Raw genomic sequence first — 20,881 nt, 5'->3', positions numbered from 1 at the left:
AACACAAATGAAGGAACTAGTCTTTGGGAAGGAGCAAAAGTGTTTGTTCCTCAGACTAGGGAAAGCATCAAAGGAGCGAAGGAAAGGACCGGGACAAAATGCTCAAGGAAATCTGTGGGAAGAACAGAGTTGGGGAATGCAGAAACTGGAAAATATGTGATATAGTTTGGAGCATGTACTATCAAATATATGAATACCGTAAGCAAACTGCATTAAGAACTTTCAGATAACTCTATATACCCTACCATTAGAATAAAACATTTTCCCCAAGTGGTTCTTTTCCCCATATATGGTTCTAGTTGCCTTCAACGTCCCTGGACAATTAATATCCAGAATACTCAGCATGTCTCCTAAAATAGAAGCTCTACCATTATGGTCTAACTTGTGCCCATTCTTCTTCTACAAACTAATAAAAGGAAGACTCTGACTAGTTGCTCCCTTTTAAGGTAAAGGAAAGACTAAGTCTCCCCTTCATTCTTGATTAAACATGCCACCACCGGTGTATCAGGAAAATCAATACAGACTCTTTAAGGAACATGGGCCTTGGCAAATTACATTTGGCCCCTTCAAATTACTTCTATCATGTCAAACACTATTGTAGTACAATATATCCCATTGTTTCCTTGTCCTACCTTGTCACATCCTGCTGCTCTGCATGAGTCTCCAAGGGCCAAGTTACACCCTAAAGAAGGAAGTTTGCCAATGGAGGATTGGTGGCATGGTTTGTTCATAAGAATCTTAGTTCCACATGAAAGAACAGATCTGGGAAGCAGCCTTCTAGAAAAAGCAAGTTGCCAAAGCGGACACACTAAGGTAAAAGTAGGAAAAAAGTAGATTTCCAAGCTCCAGCACTCAGTTGCATAAACATGTGTGATACTAAATCCTTCTTCGGAAGTGGACAATGACTTAAAATACTTAGGATAAACAAAAAGCAAAACTAGGACCAGCGAGTCAAGTTTGACTCTTAATGATCCTACATGTCAGAGTACAATGATCTTATAGGATTCCCACCGCTGTGGTGTGTCTGAAAGCAGACTGCATCTCAAGGTCTGAATCTCCACCCTTTTAGCAGGCAAGTGTTTTAACCATTTCCTCACCAGGGTTCCTAGTAGTAAAAGGACATCAAATATTTAATTGTGTATCTCAAAACCAGCCTGAGGAGCACATGCAGAACGACAAATCTCCATTAACATGAAAATATTTATAACTGGACAGAAATTTCATGAAAAAAATCTAGCCCCAAATAATCTGACTAGGAGATATAAGAAATCCACTAAATCTCTCAGGAAAGTCAGAACTAGCAAGTAGCTCCTTCCTCAAAAGAACCGATGTCCTGGAATGATGGTAAATTCCCACATGAAGATATTAATTTAACTCCATGTTGAGTCAACTTAGATCACAGTGATACTAGAAAGATAGAAAAGAACAATGGAAAACCACCTATCTGACATGACCTTGCCTTCATGAATAGCTGAACACAAATCAATAAAAATATTCTCCTCTCTCCCTCTCCTCTCTTCCTCTCCTTGCCTTCTATCTTCTTCCCTTCCCTCATTTCGCTCTTTTCCCTTCCTTCTCTCCCAAACATCTCTGCTTCTCCCTCCTCAGACACCGCTCCTTTTCCATCTTTCTCCTGGTCAGAGTCTCCAGGGACAAACCAAAATCTCAGTCACTGCCATCAGCTGACTGCTGCCTCATCACTGGGACGAACTGCCCCTGTGAGCTTCCAAGACTGCGACTCTTTATGGGAGTGGAAAGTCCCATGTTTCGGCCAAAACTTTTCTCAGAGAGATCCAGGATCCACTTTAGCACCAGCGTATTTAATTCCTCTCAAGCAGAGTCTGTAAAAGTTACTCATCCTCGTAGTTGTACAAGTTGGGATGGTGCCATCTCTCTGTGGTTGAAAACTGTGTTGGTGAATCAAAGGTCAGAAAACTTGTACTGACGATTTTTTTCATATGATTATGCATCTGCTCATTCTTCAAGGAGAGCAAGGGATAGCCGGTCGAATTTTATTGGGAAACCTTATCTTATCCACCATTCAACCCTGACCTTGTCCCATAGGACTTCTTATTTTTTGTTTCTAAACCGCAAAGAATGTTTTAAGGGAGTATAGTTTGAGTTCCTCACGGATGGCCCAATTGTCATGTTGATGTGGAATAAATAAGAGCGCAGAATTATTTGAAGAAAATACCACTCTCAGAAGAGGAAAGGTCAAAGAAATAATGGCTACACATTGCGATATTTTTGCTGAATAATGGTAGCTATGACTTTGTAGCTTTTTAAATTTTTAACTTACCTTCTCAAGCTGTGGTGAAATTATAATATTTAACCCCTTTTGGCACATGGTTGAGATCACTATCGGTACAACAAATCTCTTTTCTCTTTCCATAATAATGGGATTATAGCAAAACACATGATTAGACTATGTATCTCAGACCCCTGGAAGCTAAATGTGGCCCCGGACTTACTTCTCTCCAAGGCAATATGGGTGGGAGAGCTATGTACTACTTCTGGACCTGAACTTGAAGGAGAATAGTACGCTACCTCCATTTTGTCTACTACTTGCTGGGTGGAGATGGCCATGAGGCATGAGCACAGTGACTATTTTGCTCCCTGGGACAACTAGCTTTGGCTAGAAATTGTTTGATGACCATGACTCAGAATTGCTACTGGCATCTAATGACTAGAGCCCAGGAAGGCTGCTACACCTCCCAGGATAGCTCCCCATAGCTACTAACATCAACAATGCCTAGGTTGAGAAACCTTACTCTAGGGCAGGGGTGAGGACCAGCTGATGCAGCCGCCATATAAGGATAGCCTGAGAAATCGTCAGTCGCAGCTAAATTGCACACCTCCCACAAGAGAAGATGTTCCCGCCATCACATTAGGGGTGAACTAATGAAATGTTTGACCAATATAGCCCAGGAATTATATGATAAATATCCAATGGCCCCTGTCAGGAAAAGGATTCCCGAACCCTGCTAGTGAGGAACATTGATGGAAGCTGAATTCCTGGATGGCAGCATAGTGAGAAAGCTGCCCTGCCTGCCTGCAGACTCGCCCACTGCCCAGGACATTTGTGATCACAAATCAGCCAGTCCTAACCAAATAAGGAGGAATATTCCATTTGCAAATTACTTTGAGTACCCACACAGACTGGAGCGTAGATCGTGTTGTCCGGTAAGTGTTGGACTGCTAACTACAAGGTCCACAGTTCAAACCTACCAGCTAGTCTTCAGGAGAGAGATGAGCCTCTCCGCTTCCATAACGGTTTACAGTTTTGGTGATCCAACCTCAGGTTCCTGAGTTAGAACCTACCTGTGACAGCAGGTGGCTCTTTGGTTTTGTGTGATTGCATTTGTCTTCATGAAGCATGCTGCTCCCCAGATGCGGTTACCATGGCTCTCTTGTGCCCTAGTGGAGGTGCAGACGCTAAGTGTACTTGTGTAATAAATACATTGCCCGTGGGAATAAAGATAAACGGGCTAAGCAATTTTTTAGTAAATTCTATTGAAGTGTCTCAGGATCCACCCTCCAAACACAAAACTACAGTTCAATGGCCCCTCCATGATTTTGCTTAATTGGTGAGATCTATCTTATTGCTTTTAAAATCTCGGACATTAAATAGTGAGGTTGTCTAGTCCCAGTCATGTAGGGAACAAATACCAAACCTCCTAGCTTAAGAAGATAGCGCTTGCAGATGGAATTCTATTCCTTAAAAACAGCAGAATTCTGGGCTGTTTTTCATTGAGCGGTACCTCTTTAGAAAGACTGCAATCATGGTTCATAGTATCTTTCCCTGGCTCAAGACAAGTGATTTTGCTCACAGAAAAAGAGGGAAATGATGTCTGTAAGACACTGTGAGGAGATCTTTCAGTGGCGGTTGAGAGGCACGGCTATGGCTAGTGATCAATGGCAAGTGCAATATGCACTTGACTGTGAGATAAAACAAACACCTAGACTGGCACTGTGCACACAAGGGAGGCTCGGTGGATGGAGTGGAGTGTTTACACAGCGATTGCTGGAGAACAGGGTGCCCATAGTTAGCTCATTCCTGAGAAGGACACGCTATCAAATGCCTTCAGATTAACAGAAGGTAACTTTGCCTTTGCCTCTTGCTGACATAGAAGCCTAACTTCATTGACTTTGGCCCTTCATGGACTTCCTTTGGGCCTGCATTTCTATACCGAAAAGAGACCCTAAAATGGATAAGGTAGTGGTGGGAGAGGCAATTGAACAGGAGCCAGGCTGCCAAACATTGAGTGGGTCATTCAAGGCCTCCCACAGATAGTTTCCTGTCCAGTCTGCTGGACTCTTTTCGGAGAGCGTTCACCTCAATTGACTTCTGTGCATGCTGTCCTCCGGTCACATGGGACAATGCAATTTGGTTAAGCTATCCTGAACGTATTTCAAAATCCTGCCTCCTGTGCCAGGAAAAGGTTCCCAGGCACAGCCTAAAGCTCTTTCCCTTCCCCCTCTGTTGTCCTCTGCTCTGTGACATTTCTGGCATTGTCAACTCCATGACTGCTGCCTTAAAGAACATAAAATAAGTCTACTTGATTTAGCTTTGGTTGGTGCGCGCTTTCTCTTCTCAATTACTTTTTAGGCGTTAAGAGAGCAAGTTCCACGTGCCACTGTGTTTTATGTCGCACATGCACATACACTGAACGAATACCTAGAGGACTTATAGATAGCCATTAAAAACGTGAATATTTCAATAAGGTTTTCCCAAAACTGATGCTGCTGAGAAATGGTACAGTTCAGAAAATAAAATGTGCACTTCAGTAAAATTGCACTCCGACTAAGGAGTACAAGTATTTTTACTATTTCTACAACTCGGTTGTATTACTACGCTATTGATATACTAGTTTTATTGATACAAATATACGTCAAAAGGACATTTTCTGACCTTAAGTATTTAGTTTGGTGTGGCTCCCATCGTGTTTGTTTAACCAACTTGGTACAATGCCCAGTAGAGCACCCAGGATGGTGTGGAGCCTTGGTACCTGTTGCTTGATGTTGCTGCAGCTGGATTCTGAGGTCCCTATTTTCTCAAGCACTTCCTCACCTGCCAAACCTCAACTCTTTTCACTCCGGCAGGTCCACGTTGTCCGAAGTGAAAGTCACTTTTTTAAACTCCAAGGTCTTCCCATACTTTGACCTATAAGGTGATCTGAACCATGGGCCTCGATAAACAAAGAGTCATACATTATAAAAATTAAAACTAAAAGGAAGATTTCATGAGTTCTCATGCTATGACCTACACTTGACACAGTCTCAAGTTACATCGTTGAATGACGTCGTTCTCGGTCAGCTCAAATGATGGTGACACTTGTGTTTAGATTCCCAAGGGTTCGCATTGATGGATTTTTTTAAGGATAAAGGACAATCACAAAGGCTCATTACAAAGAACGTTTAAGAAAACCGGAAACTGCATTGGTGAGAAGGAAAAAAAACACAACAGAAAAGTTGTGCAGGGGCATGTTTTTCACATCACAATCATGCTCCCTCTTCAAGGTTAGCAAAGGTCATCCTAGGAGAATTTTATTGGAAGACCTTACTAACCCCACCCACCCTGCACTCCTGCTCTTGTCCCCTTAGAGTTCTTCTTACTCCAAACCCTCAATGAATATTTAAATGGCACATTATTTGAATCCCTTGAGGATGTCAAAACTTGTTATTAACATGGTGAAAATTGAAGAGCACAGAATTCTTTGAAGAGGGGCTAGAATGATGAAAATACCACCTTCAAAATCATGTGGACTTTAATGGAGAATATATTGGGAAACAATAGCTTCATGTTTGATATTTTGCTTTGATACTCATTTCAATTCTTTGTAGCAATACTTTTTGGCTTGTCTTTATATTGTGTTGTACTAGCACCATAATTTAATATTTATATTTTTTTCACTTCATGCCCAAATAAATCATTGTAAATGTATTACTTGCAGTCAAAATTATATGAAGAAATATTGCTTGGATGATAGCACTGAACAAATACCTCAAATCCACATGAATATAAACTCACAGTCGAATGCATCCATTTCAAAATATATTTACTTTAGGACCTTTTCATAAACAGTTTGTTTTGAAATAAGTGCATCACCTTTTATTATTCTGATGATCCGAGCTTACCTATTTATGAGTCTAAGAGCCCTGGCTGAATTGTGACTATACAAACTTAAATCACATAATCCTATCTCGAGAACACAGAAGTGTCGAGAGTAGGAAAATATTGTATTAATAACAATGCAGTCCCTTCTGCTTTGTCCATCCCTATAGACTGCAGTCTGAAAACCAGGACTCTCTGGCTGCACAGGAATTGACAGACACAACTGGCAACTCTAAAGAAAGGGAATTGGGGGATTATAACCTCTCTGGTTATTGAGCAACTACATTAGAGTAGAAAGCACGTTTTGCATGGGTCCAAAGTAAACTACAGGTTTGTCCTCTCCTTCTGGAAGAAGCCAGTGTTAGCCCTCTAAAGTTTGGATGAACTGGCTCACACCATCACTGCACTCAGGATGAGGCTAGAATTCCCTCACATGACACAGCTCCGTGGGACTCCCACCGCCCCCACCACCACGGTTTTTTATTATGCACAACTCTCATTTGCATTTCACCCCAAATTGAATTTGAGATATTTTAGGAAATATCATCAACACCAGGTATTCTCAAAGCTAAAAATCATCTAGAGGCATGATTGGGTGAATCAACAGAATTGAAAGTCAACTTTGTCAAACTAGAGAAGCGGGAGTTTGAAATCGTCAACCTGTGTAGACATTGTGAGCCTCCAGGCACAACTGGGTACAAATGGAATAAAAAGGGACTCACAAACCTTACTTGCAGACATCTCGCAGCAGGTCTACAACTGCGGCATTGCTCCAGACCTGCCCTTCCCAACATTCTACGTCTCCTCCTAATGTTATACAACCTCTGAAAGCCCATGTAAAGTAGGATGTGTGCATTTCGTGAAGAACTCTTACAGTTTTGCTATTCATAATCCTTTTCAAATCAGATGAAGCTGTGAACATCTCTCATCAGAAACATTCTTAAATTTGCCTATGCACCAACCTTGCATACATTGACAATGATTCAGGCACCTCCTACTTTTCCACAACTGGACATAAGAGTTTCATGAAATCAGGTAAAGAACCAGTTGGGGGGATGGGTGGGAGGAGGGCCAGGGGGCTTGAAACCAACACTGCTGTTTGTGGTTGTTGAGTGAACTCCAGCTCAGTGCAACCCCAGATGTGCCAATTGGAACATTCCGTAGGGTTTTCAAGGCTGCAAACGTTGGGAAGCAAATCACCAGGACTGTCTTCCAAGACACATCCGGGTGAGTTCGAACCATCAGCCTTTCGACTAGCAGCCAAGAGCTTGACTTATTGTGCCAGGTGAGGGGGAAAAGGTCACAACAGAACTGATCATGAACAGCATAGCTTATTCTCTGAAAGGGGATTGGAATGTTTGGGGCTCTTTAAATTGTCTCCATTTCTCACTTCCTCATGCCTTAACCTAAAGCCAAGGTCAAAGATTCAGGTACGTGTCACTTCCATCTGCCAGAGGGGGTCGCTATCTCGCTAACTATTCACTTGTGAGAATAAAGCAAATCTTTGTTCTTTTTCATAAGTGTGCCCAGAAGAACTACTTTAAAATGCATTTCCACACTATAAAGTGTATCCTAACAAAACACAATAAGCTCAACAGCAATGTGATTACTGTACTTGTAAAGCAGTTGGTGTTTTAGCAATATGCCCTTAAAAAAGTATGCTTGGAAAAAATGGATTCTGTTTCAACAGTTAAAAGAACATAATTATTTTTCTGCTGCATAACAATTTTTAAATGTTAATGAGTTAAAACACAGGACCAAAACAGCTCTGAGGCAGTCATACAGCTTATCTACTTTGCTGCCTAGTGCTTCTTCCTTTGTTTTTCCTTCACTGGTCAAATGACATGCAGCAACCTGGGGAAACCACAGGTACCACCTAACTGCTGCATGGAAATCACATGAGACTGCCTGGTCTGCACACTGCATTTTCTCAATCGCAGCACTGTTGACATTGGACCGTTGTTGGACCATGTTGTTATAAGGAGACTTCCCTGTGCAATGTTGAATGGGTTACAAGTGTCCCTGGCCTTTACACTAAATACTTGTAGCATCTCACCACCATCCAAGTCATGGCATCAAGAATGTCTCCAAAAATTATCAAATATCCCTTGAGGGACAAAATCATGCCAAGTTGAGAAGCGCTGGTATTGACAACTGTTAGAGAGCTGAAATCCCTGGTAAGGCAGAATGCACTATATCACTGGGCCTCACCAGTCCATCGACTAGTTCTGGGCAGGAAGATTATTTTTGTGGAATGATATTTGTCTAACACTATGGCACAAATAATTAAGCATTCACCAACAGATCAAAAGGTTGGTGGTTCAAACCCACTGGATGATGACTCAGTAAAGAGACCTGATAATTTGCTTCTGAATGTTCACAGCCTTGAAAAACCTGTGGAACACATCTCCATACACATTAGGTCCCTGTGAGTGCCCATCTCAAGAATTTGTTGGGCAGGAGTTGGGGGGTCATGAAGAGAGGTTATTTGGGTGTGAGTGTGTTATTAGTAGTTAAGGAATCTTTAATACGTATTTAGAAGACATTATATCTGGGGCCCAAAGGATGAACAGAAATGAGGCAAAGAAAAAAGGATGATAGATGTCTAGGGAACTGAACCAGCACACACGGTAGCCCAGGCCCAGAGAGAGCATAAAGCATGGAGGGCTCACTGAAATGTAAGTATGATGACATAAGCAAAGGGGAGTCATGAGAGAGATAGGCAAATTAGTGAGGCTGGTGAGGAGAACGGGGCCAAATCATGGAGCGCACCACAATCACAAGGCTGAGATGTACTGCAAAACCATTGGGGAAGTGTTACATAGGGTTTTTTGTTTTGTTTTGTTTTTGTGTGTGTTACATAGTTCTAAGTGGGAACACCAAATTATCAGATTTTTGCCAAGAGATCATTTTAGCTATAGTGACAAATGTGAAGAAGAAGGACGACTTGCTTCGGGAAGATTACAAGGAAAACTGGTGTAGTGAACTAAGCGGCCCAAAAACCCTTTTAACAGTGAAGGTTTGGCACTTCAAAGGTGCCTACTGGCTACCTAGGTAATATTTGGTGAATTGGAAAATAAATGAGAGAGCACAAATGCAAAAGCATTTTAGAAGGACACATTTCATTTAAGCCCTTGGGAAGCACTCCCATATGCCTATCAATCATTCGATGATTCATGTTCCAAATCAGAAGTTATTCAGTGTTATTCCAAACCTTAGATGCTGGTGACGTTGCAATGAAAAAGAAACTCTCAGGCACTTTTGATGGGATTGCTGGAGAACAGTGTGGCTACAGAACGAGCATTCAAAATGTTCGTACATCTTGAGTTAGCAACCCTGTCTTCCTTACGTAGTGCTGCTGTAGCAGAAATGTCACAAATTGATGGAATAAACAGAAAGGTATTAAAATATCTCACAGGTCAAGAGGTCAGAAGACCAAATTCAGAGAGAAAGCTTTCCCTTTGTGTCCGCTGTGAGGGAAAGGCCCTTGTTTCCTTTCAGCATCTGCAAGTCCAGCTTTCTTAGGGAAATCTCCGTGTGTTTGGGAAGCAAGCTTCCCCTGGTTCTATGAGTTTTCCAGAGCAGAGAACCAAGGTCCAAGCAGTAATAGGTCCCTCTCACTTCTCTGTCCTTTGAGCACTTGTGATGCAAAAGGAGTTGTTGGCCATACCCCATAGAAACTCATCTTCACATACATCTGGGCCATGTGAGATTTTACATGGCTGCCTGCCACCCTTAATCCTTTTATTGATTTGTCACTTCAGATCACATCACCAGGGATTCATCACATAACTGCCATGTTAGATCATTGCATAGCTGCCAAACCACTGAAAACCATGGCCCAATCAAATGAACGTATTTTGGGGGTTCACATGATTCAGTCCACGACACTCTCTTTCACAATCTCCTTCTAAGATTCTCTTCTAAAGACTAATCATTCCAGTGAAAAAAATATATGGAAAGCACCATAATTTCTAACATGGGAAAGAGTTCTAATTAGTATCCACCAAGAAAAACCTTGTTTGCAATGTTAATTGTGTGAAATATTTGCGAAGTGTTAACACATTGGAACAGAAAACTCTCTATATAATATAGCCTTAAATGCTTATCCATTTCATTATATACAGTAATTGAGATCAAGAGCCATACTATGTACAAATGAAGGAAATGATCTTCATCTGTAAAAGACATGTGTACGTATGTCTATTTTTAATTATTCAGTTTCTCCTGAAATTAACCAGACTCTATCCACAGAATAGCCATACAAATGTTTACAAAGCAAATGAATAAGTGAATGGTTGAATGCACAATTCCCTCTGATTATTGAAAAACCCAGATGTCTAAATATTAAGTGTAACGTCTCTATTTGGTTTTTAAGGGAGGAAAGTAATGAGCTTTGGAAAGTGTCTTTCCAGGGATGCTGTGTGCTTTCTGATTGTGCTGAAAGAACTTTAACACCTTGGGTTTGGAAAGGCAAATGAGTTTGCCAGAAATTTTGTTCCTGGAGTCATATAGCCCAATTCAGCTGATTTTCAAATTTTTATAAAACTGTGAAGGGCCTCAAAGGGTCCTGCATCCTGACCTCCATCTACTGAAACGAGCAGCTGCACAAGTGTGAGCATGTGTGTAGGAAGCGCACCAGCACAGAACCTCCATTCATAAGTGTTTCCAGTTTTTAAGAAACTCCTTTGTCAATTCTAACTTCAAGTTGACTCCATCTCTTCTTGTCTGGACTTCATAAAATATAGAACTGTGTTCCATTCTTCTTATACAACACATTCAGTGAGTTACTTGTTCATCTATTAGTTCTCAAGTTCATGCCCCATGCAGTTATTTTAACCTCATAGGCTCTGTACAGTGCCTTTTTCACCAGTACTGTATGTGTCCTTGAGCTCACATCTCATTTCCTCCTGGAAGCCTTTCCTAATTACAAGGCTGATGCAAAACTCACTGCTATGCTAAGCACTACTTTGAAAATTACCCAATGCTTAGTGACAACGGCGGAAAGAGAATAAATAGGTATACCTATGGTAATATTGTTTCGTAGTATAAATCCCCTAATGAGAAGGGATAGAATATCTTTATAGTGCTTGCTTACTTACCTAATGTTTACTTGTAAAGAATTCATATAAGAAAGTTTCTTGAAGTCATGTTAATTTTACATTAAAGCATCCTAACCAAGGTTTATTAATAGCCTTAAAATTCTATCACACCTTACAGATAGACCCATTTTTCTTTGAGGATTGGTTCTATTGGAAGGATATGGATTTTCAAGTGTCCCGATTTAAGCAATCATTTTGTTGAAGGGGTGTCATAGTTAGATTTTCTGTGCCAACATGGGTCCTGTAGGATCATGTGGGCAGAGTTAACCTGTCAATCAGACCACAGCTTGATTGGAGGGTGACTGCGATAAATGGCTCTAGAAGCTAGCCTCCTTCTCTCTTTCTCCCTGGTGATTAGACCAGTGTGCTGCTGCCTGAGCTAGTCCTCTGCCTCAATTGTGTGCTGCACTACCTGTGGGCTGAGCCAACCCAGGATTATGTCACCATGCTGTGTTGTGATAGAGCAAGGCTGTCAAACTGGCAGTCAGTGGGGCACATGTGGCCCCTGTGGTAATATTTTGTGGCCCCCGATGCTCTGAAATAAAATGAAAATAGAAAACATTGTTATGAAGAAAATAGCGCTTAGGGGAGATCAAGACAATACTGTACACACAATTCCTTATCAACCCTTTAACTACTGAAGATGAGCATACATGTGGCTCAGTGCTTTACCTGGGAGCCTGTGAACGTGTATAAAAGAACTGACTCAGTTCCGGCGATGTTTGGAAGCGATATGTCTGCCACTCTCAGTGTCACGTAAAGTAAACAGATCCTAATAGCAAAAATGTTAACAAGAGCACTCTGGGTTGTGCTGTTATGAATCATACCTAGCGCTAGTTAACAGTTTTAGAGGGAAGCCATTATGACTGTGCATCACGTTTGTCAGCTGTCCAACATTTTGTGTTTTTATTAGTTACTTTGTCATATTTTCTGGTCACAACATAAGAGGCAAGTGAAAATTAGTAGGAGGAAAGCACTGGCAAGTATCGGGTAAAAATAATAATTTTAGTTTTATAAATATATTTAATAAAATAAATGTCTAAATAAAAGCAATTATAGTGTCTCAATTATCCTAGTCATATTTCTGAATCCTCACTTCAAAATATAGAAGTAACAAAAGTTATCAATGTGATGTGGCCTGCGTGAATCTTGCCTGCTGCACCAAATGGCCTGTGCTGTAGTTGAGTTTGACCCCCCTGGTGTAGAGCATGAGGCTTCATTGGGACCTGCTCCCATACCCTGCTGTCCTACTGGCCTCAGCTGCACCTTCACTTCTCATCTTCACAAGAGAAAGAGTTTAACGATAGTTACATATTTTATTGATATTTTAAAGATACCCAAAATTGACTGCTTATGCTATTGTTGTTTTTGTTGCTATTTGCCATCATGTATAGCAGAATGACCTGTTAGCCCATTCTGTTCCATCTTCATGATCATTGCTACTTCACTCAAGAACTGTATGGTGACCAGTGTGCCTGCTGGGTGCCTTCCAGCATGGAGGCTCATCTTCCAGCGCTATATGGGACAACATCCTATGGTGATTGACAGGGTTTTTATTAGGTACCGTTTGGCCTTTCTTACAAGTCTATTGCAGCTCCACTGAAACCTGTCGACCAGTGGTAACTATTGAAATGTGCAATACCACTGGCATCGTTTCCAACATCAGAGCAACATGCAACCCACCACAGCACGCGTTGACATGTAAGTGGTAGACAGAGTGTGAAACCAGAGAAAAATGAAGGAGTCTCAGGATTGCTGAGACTGCATACTATGGCTACTATGTACATATTATCATAGCACTGAAGAAGACCAAGAACTACAAAGAGGAAACTATTAACTGCTTGATAGTTCTGCATTGTTAGAATATTTATTCATCTTTTAAAAATGTTTGGTCAACCTATAGAATTCTGTAATTTGATATGTTAACAATCAGGGCTGATTACTAGACTGATACTTATCAAAAGCTAACAGCTAGAAATGGTTTTAGCTTTTCTTGTTCTCTCTTACAGATACACACTTAGTGGTGTAATTCAAATCTATCTATGTGCTTGATTTGTTAGTTAAATGTGTGATTATAATAAATTGCCAAGAAATCCTCTAGATAACTAGACATTAGCATAGCTGCTCTTTTATATTGTTACTAATTGTGTGAAACTACATAGTGTTACACAAGCAGTTAGATAGGCTTCTGTTTTCCAAATGGATTAAAACAGTGAATCTTATTTGTTGTTTTTTAATTAGATAGTCAAATTTCCTTTTCATTATGATAGAATATTAATTATAGTTGAGCTACAAAGTACATTTAATTATAGCTAATTGTGAAACCCAATACTCATCTGTCAGTCTGTCATACCTTGGTGGTGTACATGTTGTAATGCTGGATATTATGCCACCAGTATTTTCAATAGCAGCAGAAGTGCTCCTGGAAAATGCATTTCAGTGGAGCAGTAAGACTAAGAGCAGCATTACAAAGGAGGAGCATACTGCCCACTTCTGACAGACTAGCCATTGGGGATCTCAGGAAGAACAGTAGAATATTTTCAGATATGGTGCCAGAAGACGAGCTCCTCGTGTTGGAAGGCACTCAATGTGAGCGGGAGGAGCTGCCTCCTCCAGAACCAAGTTTAATGACATGGATAGAGTGACTCGTTGGAGACCTTCATTTGGTCAGAGATCACTCCTCAAAATGAGAAGGAACTACTGAAAACATCCATTGATAATCCGAAGATGAAAGTTTCAAAGCATGAATGTAGAAAATTGGAAATTATTAAACTGAAATAGAATGCATGCATAAAATCAATACTTTAGACATTGATGTGCTAAAATTGACTGGGATTGGCCATTTTGATTCAACCAATCTTATGGTTCACCACACCAGGAATGACAAATTCAAGAGGAAAGATACTCCATTCATAATCAAAAAGAACATTTCAAGATCTAACTTGAAGTACAATGCTGTCTGTGATGGGATAATATCAAGTTAATACAAGTATTATTCAAATTTATGCACAAACCACTAAAGCTAGTGATGAAACCATTGAAGAACTCAGCCAGCTTCTTTAATTTCAAATTATTCAAAAATGCAATCAAGATGCATTGATAATTGCTTGTGATTGGAAAACGAAAGTTGGAAATAAAGAGAAAGGCATGGAACTTGGAAAATATAGCTTTGATGATAGGAACAAAGGTAGAGAATTTTTCAAGGCCAACAACTTCAACATTGTGAATCCTTTTTTCCCCCTATCAAAATAAATTCTATACACATAAAAATTCACCAGATGAAATGCACAAGAATCAAATTGATGACATCTGTGGGGGAGAGATGATGGAGGACAAGACCAACTGTAGACCAGACCATCAATTACTCATATGAAAATTCATGTTGAAGCTGAAGAAAATTAAATCAAATTTATGAAATCCAAACTATGACTTTGAGTATATCATGCTTAATTTAGAGAGCATATCAACAAGAGATTTGCTGCATTGAACATTAATGGAAGACAATCAGATGAGCTCTGAGATGACATCAAGAACATCACTCTAGAAGAAATCAAATGGTAATTTAAAAATAAAGAAAAGACCAAAATGGATCTCAGAACAGACCTGGAAGCATATTCTTTGGAGCATAGAGTAGCTAAACCAAATGAACAGAAAATCTCAAATGACAGCTCAAGAAGACAACCAAAGAACTCCAAACTCACTGCCAGTATCTTGATTCTGACGAACAGTGACCCCACATGACCAAATAGAATTGCCCCCGTGGGTTTCTAGGACTATAAATATTTACAGAGATAGAAGCTCCCTTCTTTCTCCTGCAGAGGACTGGTGGTTTAGAAATGCGACCTTGCAGTTGACAGCCTATCCTAGCATGTCACCAGGACTCCCTCAAGAAGATAGTGCAAAGTATTATAATGAAATGTGCAAATATCTATAGTTGTTTCTTTATTGTTAGGTGCTGCCTGGTTGATTCCGACTCACAGTGACCTATGTACAACAGAACAGAATTCCTTCACTATCTTCACAGTTATTGTGTTTGAGCCTAATGTGGAACTGCATCAATCCATCTTGTCGAGGGTCTTCATCTTTTCCATTGCCCCTCTAATTTACCATGAATGATATCCTTTTCCTGGGAGTGACCTTTGCTCATAGCATGTTCCAGGTATATGAGATGAGGTCTTGCCATCCTTGCTTCTAAGGAGTATTCTGCTGTACGTCTTCGAAGATTGACTTTTTTGTTCTTTTGGCAGTCCATGGTACTTTTAATAGTCTTCATCAGTACCATAATTCAAATGTATCCATTTTTCTTTGTTCTTCCTTATTTAATGTCCAACTTTTTAATGTCCAACTTTTATATGCATATGAAGCAATGAAAAACACCAAGGCTTTGGTCAGGCACACCTCAAAGTAACCTCTTGCTCTTCAACACTTTAAAGAGGTCTAGTGCAGTAGATTGCCAAGTGCAGTGAATCGTTTGATCTTGGGACCACTACTTCCATGAGCATTGATTATGGATCCAAGCCAGAGGAAATATTTGACAAGATATGACTGGTAGATCCAATCGTGAGGGTGATTTTGGTTCTCTTTACATTGAGTTGTAATTCCTACTAAAGATTGCAGTCCTAGATCTTCACCAGAAGTGTTTCAAGACCTCCGCACTTTCAGCAAGCAAGTTTGTGTCACCTGCATCTTGCAGGTTGTTAAATAAGCCCTCCTTCGATCCTGATGACATAGTCTTCTTCCTATATGCCAGCTTTTCTGATTATTTGCTCAGTGCACAGCTGGAATACATATGGTGAGAGGATACAACCTTGACACACACCTTTCTTGATTGTCAACCATGCAGTATTCTCTTGTTCTGTTCACACAATCCCTCTTTATCCATGTTAAGGTACAACATGAGCACAATTAAATGTTCTGGAATTTTCATTCTTCTCAAGGTTATCTGCAGTTGGTTATGATCCTCACAGGTTGATGTCTTTGCATAACCAACAAAATATAAATCATTATCTTACCGGCATTTTCTATTTTCAGTTACTATTCATCAAATGTCAGCAATGATATCCTTTTCCACATCCTTTTCTGAACCGTGCCTGGTTTCCTGGCAGCTCCCTGCCAGTGTACTGTTACAATTATTGTTGCATGATCTTCAGCAAGATTTTACTTTGTGTGATTTCAACGACACTGTCCAAACTCGTGCAGTAGTTCAACTCTACTAGGTGCTTGGCAGGAGGAGAAAGCTGAGGTTTTGCTCCCATAAAGATTTACAGCCTTGGGAACCAAAGGAGCAGTTCTACTCCACCCTAAAGGTCAGGATCAACTGGATGACAGTGAGTGTGGATTTAATAAAAGGAGTAGCTGATTTTTTCCCCCCATAAGATCTTTAGAGAACCCAAAAGAATGCTCAGCATATCTCAAGATGAAAGAATTGAAGAAAAAAATTCAAGCCTTGGCTTACAAAATTGAAGGTTCTATGGGAAAATGTTGACGCTGTAGCTCCGCAGTTCTCAACCTGTGGGTCGCGACCCTTTTGGGGGTCGAACGACCTGATTCACAATGGTAGCAAAATGACAGTGATAAAGTAGACTGAAAATAATTTTATGGCTGGGCGTCACCACCACATGAGGAACTGTGTTAAAGGGTCACGGCATGAGGAAGGTGGAGAACCACTGCTGTAGCTACTCCTCAAGAGAAAGACATAGCAGTCTCTTCCACAAAGTACAGTCGTGAGCATTCCGTGGGCAGTTCTACCCTGTCTGATAGGGTTGCTATGAGTCATGAACGCCTTCATAATAACTTTAATTGTGCAACAATTAAAATGGTGCAATGTTTTAAAGCTAACCAAAGGACCTGCAGCAGAATGCACGAGCAGTTCTGTGGGAGAAAGATGTGGCACTGTTTCCATAAATAAAGGTGGCAGAAGGACCTTGGGCCTCTACTCAAGCACTCCCTCAATGCATGAATACTTTCTCCTATTAAATTGGCATTCTATGATGCTCACTCTCCCAACACAACCGCTGAAGCCAAAGTGGGTGAACAAGCAAATGTGGTGAAGAAAGCTGATGGTGCCCAGCTATCAAAAGAGATAGCATCTGGGGTCTTAAAGGCTTGAAAGTAAACAAGCGGTCATCTATCTCAGAAGCAACAAAGCCCACATGGAAGAAACATACCAGCCTGTACGATCACGGGTTGTCGAAGGGATCAGGTATAAGGCATCATCAGAAAAAAAAATCTTACCATAGTGAATGCAGGGGGACGTGCAGAGTGGAGACCCAAAGCCCATTTGTCAGCCACTGGAAATCCCCTTGCAGAGGGGTCTAGGGGAGGAGATGAGTCAGTCAGGGTGTGATGTAGCACCGATGAAGAATACAGCTTTCCTCCAGTTCTAAATGCTTTCTCCCCGCCAAATATCATGATCCAAATTCTACCTTGCAAGTCTGGATAGAGCACAGGATGTACACTGGTGCAGATAGGAGCTGGAGGCACAGGGAATCCAGGGCAGATGATACCTTCAGGACCAGGGGTGTGAGTGACAATTTTGGGAGGGTAGAAGGAGAGTGGGTTGGAAAGAGGGAATCGATTACAATGATCTACATGTGACCTCCTCCCTGGGGATGAACAACAGAAAAGAGGGTGAAGGGAGACATCAGACAGGGTAAGATATGACAAAATCATAATTTATAAATTATCAATGGCTCATGAGGGAGGGGGGAGCAGGAAGGGGGGGGAGTACCTGATGCAAAGGGCTTAAGTGGAGAGCAAATGCTTCGAAAATGGTGAGGGCAAAGAATGTATAGTTGTGCTTTACATAATTGATGGATGGATGGATTGTGATAAGAGTTGTATGAGTCCCTAATAAGATGTTAAAAAAAAAAGATCATGGTCTTGGAAGCCCTGGGGGGCCACTTTGAGTCAGAATCCAGCCAATAGCACACAGAAATGATTGTGAAACTAAATGAGCTAACTTTCTTTATCTAGAAATGTCACACATTTTTCTGGTTTTGCCAATATATCATTAACTGCTATGCAAAAATTTTTATAAAATAAAATATTTTACCGGAGAGAGACCATATCGTAAGGAATTTTGTGAGAAATCACATAGAGAGCTACAACTCTGCAGAGCTACCAGCAGAACTAAATTGTATAATTGACCCTGAAAGAAGTTGAAGGCAGCCCTCCTCGTGCAGTGAGTTGCATTAAGCCCATACTGCAGAGTCAGCATTTGAGGTTAGCATGCATTACAGTAAGGAAAGGTGAGGTTTTCTACTCTTGTAAAGAGTCACACCCTTGGAAACTTAACAGGGCAGTTCTAGTTGGCCTTATAGGATTGCTATGAGTTAGAATCTCCTTGTTGGCAGTGAGTTTGTATCTAGAGAAAGTTAGCTGATAATTTTTATTTACATAAAATATGACTACCCAAAAGCTCTCGGTTCATTGTGTTCATATGATTAGTCAATATTGATCACATAGCGCCTAGGGATAAAAATGTATCTTACTAAAAAGATGCTGGGGATATCCCCCAAAATTTTTAATGAAGATGTATCAAATTTCTGTTAAAATCTGCATGAAATGGACATTTCAGGAGTCCTCTGTGGATAAAGATTTTATTTTCTAGCTGGTCTCCCCCAAACCTCTTTTGACAGCTACAGTCCCAAAGGAACAAATGAGAATAGCATTTCCATAGATGAGAAATCATATCAAACATCTCACCTCTTGACATAGCAAGCAGTTGGATAAACATGGGAAAGAGTCCTATTGAACTGATTCCAACTTTGGCTAGACAATTATAATTCACCTGCTACATTTCCAAAGCAAAGTGATTCTGCTGTCACTGAAGGCTTAAAAATGCTGAGCATGGTTGGAAGATACTCTTATCAAATTGGACATTACAGTTCAATAAATATTTATTAAAGTCCATGATTCTCAGCAGATAATATTTTCCCTATGAGCAAATGGCTTTAATTTACCAGAGAGTGACACAATATTTTAATCAGCTTAATTGCATTAGGTTTTTACCAGTTCCTTCATTTTTCTTGTTCCAAATAAGACATGTACCAACACTGTATTTAATTTTATATCTATGATTAAGGAGTTGGCTAAATCTCCAGTAGAACATTTATATCAAGACCACTACTCTGCACATCAAATGTATGTATTATTTAAGGGTAAAGGGCTGATGGTACATAAGTATATATAATACTTATGTATGTACCTCATCCATCACTCAGCAGTGGGCACCTAGGAATGGAAGCTGTGTGGATGGCAGGCCAGCAGCCACCATTTGTCTGTCAGGTTGCCATACTGAGATGGCTTATATGTTGCTGTGATGCTGGAAGCTATGTCACTGGAATTTGAAATGTCAGCAGGGTCACCCAAATTGGACAGGTATTATCAGAGTTTTCAGGCGAAAAGCAGACTATAAAGAAGGAATAGGCTGTTCACTTTGGGAAATTAGCCACCGAAAGCCTTATGTACAGCATCAAAACATTGTCAGATATTAAAAACTTCATGAAGGGAAGCAAAAGTGTCTCAGGTCCAAAGATATTCAAAATAGAACTTCTCAAAGCAGAGTCACACATCATGACTCAGATGGAGTAAATCCTTGGAACTTTCATTTGCTGATGAGGCAGGACTCAAAGTGAGGATAAACAGCTGCAAACATCAATTAGTAATTGACCTGGGGATGTGCACAGTATGAATCTATGAAATTTATAAATTATAAAATATTAAGTGAAACACATCATAAGCATTAACAAATAGAAACTGCCTGGTGTTGGACATTTTGAATCAGAAAATCACATAGTTTACTAGATGATTATTTTACCACCTGGGAATCAAACCATCAAGAGGAAAGGCATTGCATTCCTAATCAAAAAGCAGGTGGTAGAGGGACGGCAGGGAAGGGGGGGAAGATAGACTCCGGATAGGGCAAGATATGACAAAATAACGAGGTATAAATTACAAAGGGCACATGAGGGAGGGGGGAAAGGGGAGGGAGGGGGAAAAAAAGAGGACCTGATGCAAAGGGCTTAAGTGGAGAGCAAAAGCTTTGAGAATGATTGGGGCAGGGAATGTATGGATGTGCGTTATACAATTGATGTATGTATATGTATGGATTGTGATAAGAGTTGTATGAGTCCCTAATAAAATGTAAAAAAAGAAAAGAGGAGAAAAAAAAGAAAATGATTAGGGCAAAGAATGTACAGATGTGCTTTATACAATTGATATATGTATATGTATGGACTGTGATAAGAGTTGTATGAGCCCCTAATAAATTGTTTTTAAAAAAAGCAGGTGGTACTCACTCTCATGAACTCACTGAATATATGTGTGCTATAGTAAAGTGTGGTTGAGATAGTTAAAGTTTATTGTGCCAACCTGGCCGATAAACACATGTGGGGTTAATTGAAGGGCAGAGAGCTAAATGGCTCGGTGAGCCTCACCTTTAGAGTTCTCAGGTCTCTTGCTTTCTGATGGTCAGACCAGGGTGCAGCTCCCTTATCCAGTGTCTGCAAGGCTAACTTCCTGCAAGACATCCCTGAGGAGAAGTCACATGGACTACCCTGATGCAGTCCTGGGCGCTGGGGTTGCCGTATGGAGACCCTGGCCAACACTGAGATGCTTACGTGTTCACTGATTAGGCTTTCCCTCTATAGTTAGCATCAGT

The sequence above is a fragment of the Tenrec ecaudatus genome, chromosome 13 (assembly GCF_050624435.1).
Source record: "Tenrec ecaudatus isolate mTenEca1 chromosome 13, mTenEca1.hap1, whole genome shotgun sequence".
NCBI lineage: Eukaryota > Metazoa > Chordata > Mammalia > Afrosoricida > Tenrecidae > Tenrec > Tenrec ecaudatus.
The sequence above is the reverse complement of the archived record's forward strand: the minus strand, read 5'-3'. Positions refer to the sequence as shown.